The sequence below is a fragment of the Leptonychotes weddellii genome, chromosome 11, assembly GCF_054177405.1.
Source record: "Leptonychotes weddellii isolate Sample4059 chromosome 11, ASM5417740v2, whole genome shotgun sequence".
Classification (NCBI taxonomy): Eukaryota; Metazoa; Chordata; class Mammalia; order Carnivora; family Phocidae; genus Leptonychotes; species Leptonychotes weddellii.
This window is the reverse complement of record NC_138379.1, coordinates 25,145,969-25,150,408: the sequence shown is the minus strand read 5'-3', so window position 1 is coordinate 25,150,408 and position 4,440 is coordinate 25,145,969.

Here is a 4,440-nt window from a genome sequence, read left to right as displayed (position 1 = left end):
AATGGAATGATATTCTCAATGTGTTCTGAAAAAAAAAAAATAGCTGACAACCTAGAATTTCACACTCAGTAAAAATATGAAAATGAGAATTTGGAAGTGATATATATATATGTATTTTAAGACAATACAAGAATTCATGAGCAGCAGACCCGCACCTAAGAAAATATTAAATATTAAAGGATGTTCCTGAAACAGAAGGAAAGTAATTCCTGATGGAAGTCCAGAGATTCAGAAAGAAAGATCAACAGGAAGTTTAAAAATGTGGCTAAAACTAAATGAATACTGACTAAAAAATAATAATTATGATGTTTTGTGGGGTTTGAAATACACATAGAATTAAAACATACATCAGCCTTTCATCAGAAAGTATATATACAGAGAATAGGAGTTTCAAGGTCCTTGAATTTTCTGAGAAGTGGTAAAATATTAATTTATATTAGATGTTGATACATCAAGGAAGTATGTATAATCTGTAGAATAATCACTAAAAGAATAGTAAAAGAATGTATAACTACCAAGATAGTTGGGAAGGAAGGAGTAAAATAATATAAAATGCTCAATGAATCCAAGAGAAGGCAAAAAGAGAGACAGAGGAAGAAAATGGGGCACAGAATATATTGAACACATAAAAATCAATAGTAGCATGTTAGATTTAATATCTAACCCCAAAATCAGTGATTATGTTATAGGTAAATGGACTAAATACTTCAATTAAAAAACATAGGTTATCATACTGCATTAAAAAAACTATAAGCTTTCAAACAAAGCACTCCTTCAATATAAAGATTAAATTTGAAAATAAAAGGATACAAAAATACATCATGCAAACACTGACAAAAAAAGCTAAGGTCACCATATTTAATATGAGAGAAAATAAACTATAGTCAAAAAAATTACTAGAGACAAAGAGGAACATTACATAGTAGCATAAGGTTTAATTCATCAGAAAGATAGTAAAATTCTAAAATTATATACACTCAATAAATAGTCTCAAATTATAGAATAGAAGTATTCATAAAATTGATAAAAGGAGAAATGACAAATCCACAATTATAGTGGGAGATTTTAACCATATTTCTCTCCGTAAACGATCTAACAGGCAGACAAAATATCAGTAAGTATATACTGAAAACACATTTATCAAGCTTGATTTAATTGACATATATAGAACACTGGACCTGGACATCCACACTACAGAATACATATTCTTTTCAAGTACTGGTGGGTCATTTATAGAAATTGTCCAGATATTGAGTGGGCCATAAAGCAAATCTCAATAAATGGCAGAGTTGAGATCATACCAAAAATGTTCTTCAACCACAGTGAAATAAATCTAGAAGTCAATAACATACATACAAACCAGAAATGTTTTATATATTTGGAAAATTAAGAAATATACTTCTGAATAATCCATGGATCAAAGATTATAACAAAATGGAAATGATAATCAACATATGACATTAAAATTGGTGGAATGAAGCTAAAGCCATACTTAGAGGAAACCTTGTATCCTTGGATGTATATATAAAAAAAAACAAAGGTTGAAAACAGTCAGTGAAAATGGGCCTTGCAGAAGGCAGGATTTTAGGTAGGAAAAAGAAGGTAAGGGCATTTTGGTCAAGAAACCCAGCATAACCCAAGTACAGTCAGCCTGGGCCTGGATAAGAACAGGGAGGATCTGCCACAAGAATACAGTGTGATGGGTCTGCCAGTTGATGTTTCATTTAACTTAGTAGGAAATGGGTAAACACTGAAGAACTGAGTCAGTAAGTGAGATGTTCAGAGTTACACTTCACAAGTATATCACCAGGGAGGAGTGTTCAGGATGAACTGCCTTCTCCCTACAGTACACTCATCACTCTCTCTCTACTGTAGTGATTTGATTCTCTTCCCTACTAGATTCTATGGGGCGTTCTGTGAGGCAAGAAAGTATATCTGTCTTTTCAGTATTGTATCCCCAGTGCCTAGGATGGTGTTTGGAATAGACAACGTTCAATAAATATTCACACTTTAATAAAGGATGAAAGAAAGGGGAAATATGGAAATCAGAAAACCATTGTTATGGGTACAGTTTCGGACTGACACATAAGTAGGACATAAAGTTACAGTTATCCAACAGTGAGGATCTTGAATACACATATGAATGATCAGATTAGTTCCTTTTCTATTTTCTTATTTCCATGAATTGTACTACATTCATTCATTCATTCATTCATTCATCCAACAATCTTGTATTGAGTATCCACTAGGTTATGTTATGGTCTTGGAGGTACAGATGTGAATAAAATGAAAGTTCCTGCTAAAATGGAGTTTACATTCTAATGGGGCAACTCAGACAGTAAATAATTATGTATATGATAGGCAAAGTACCTTGAAGAAAAATAAGGCAGGGAGAGAGTGACGGGTTGTGAGCATGCATGGCAAACCTGAGGCATTGCCAGGAAGCCAGGCTGGCTGGAACAGAGGAAGGGAGGGGAGAATGGTGTTCAGAGAAATACCATGGGCCTGGTAAAGTAGGACCATGTAGCATATAGTAAAGGCGTGGGTTTCATTCTAAAGGAAATAAAAAGTCATTGGATGATCTGAAGCTGAGGACTCCCAAGATCTGACTTATGAATACAAAAGGATCACTCTGGCCATTAAGTGGAGAATGGATTGTCAGGGAACAAGAGTCAAAGGAGGTAGACAAGTTAGGAAGCTAACCTACAGGTACCTTGACTGCTTGAACTCTGCTTTTGTCCAATTCCATATATTGCCCTCCACCAGTCTCCTCCTTGTCCATCCACATTATTCAAATCTAGAACCTTGTTACTTACTACTTTCACTATTACGATACTACATTGACATTCTAGTTTGGGGGCTACAAGTGTGAAGAATGTGGTAGTAGAGTTTCCTGCTCCTACCTTGAATAGCTTTATAGACAATACTGAATAAAACAGAAAGATAAATAGTACATTTTAAAATATAGAAATTAAACAGCATAATTGAAGGTTTGGGCAGTAAGTGAGAACAAAAATTAATCATAAAATGCTTACTTGAAAGCCTCTCATAATTTCTGAATTAATGCACATTTATGGATATAAACCTAATCTTTTGGAATGTTTGATTTGGACTTTGTTTCAAAGAAGCAGGTGCAATTAGATTATTTGTTTGCTTTATTTTAATTCACCAGGAACATATGGGAATTCATTTAAAAATATACCAAAACACAAACAGGCGACAGTGTCCCAATATCAGGATATTTGACTTTTCTAATCAAAAAAAAAAAAAAGAATTATAAGCATATCTCTGCCTCTCTGGAATACACAATAGTTCTGTGTTCTTAAATACAACACCACAATCTTGTATATACTACAAAAGAGTTAAAGGCCACTGAATTCTATAAGACTGTTGAATCACAGACCCTGTACCTCTGAAACAAATAATACATTATATGTCAAAAAAAAAAGAAGATGGAAGGGAAAAATGAAGGGGGGGAAATCGGAGGGGGAGACAAACCATGAGAGACTATGGACTCTGAGAAACAAACTGAGAGTTCTAGAGGGGAGGGGGTTTGGGGGATTGGTTAGCCTGGTGATGGGTATTAAAGAGGGCACGTACTGAATGGAGCACTGGGTGTTATACGCAAACAATGAATCATGGAACACCACATCAAAAACTAGTAGATGTAATGTATGGTGATTAACAGAACATAAAAAAAAAAAAGAAAAGAGTTAAAGGCCAATGCTTAAAGCTGAGCATTTCAATAGCTAGGAACAGAAATTTAACCTAATATGAGATTTTAATCCTAGGAAGTATAATTAGATTTAGTGAATATCAAAAGCAATTATTATATTAACATTTTCCTTAATTGGTAAGAGTTCTAGAAATAAGAATTTGAGTGTAGCAATTTAAACAGTTTGCTTTTCCTAAAAAGACAGAGTTATCAAAACTGACCCAGGGTGCCTGTGTGGCGCAGTCGGTTAAGCGTCCGACTCTTGATTTCGGCTCAGGTCATGATCCCAGGGTTTTGAAATTGAGCCCTGTGTTGGGCTCCCCAGTGGTCATGGAGCCTGCTTAAGATTCTCTCTCTCCTTGGCCTTCCTGGAAACCTATAAGCTGCCAAGACTGGAACAGGAAGAAATTGACAACCTGAATAGGCCAATAACCAGTAACGAGATTGAAGCAGTGATCAAAAACCTCCCAAAAAACAAGAGTCCAGGGCCTGATGGATTCCCTGGGGAATTCTACCAAACATTTAAAGAAGAAATAATACCTATTCTACTGAAGCTGTTTCAAAAAAGAGAAACAGAAGGAAAACTTCCAAACTCATTCTATGAGGCCAGCATCACCTTAATCCCCAAACCAGGCAAAGACCCCATCAAAAAGGAGAATTTCAGACCGATATCCCTGACGAATATGGATTCCAAAATCCTCAACAAAATCCTAGCTAATAGGATC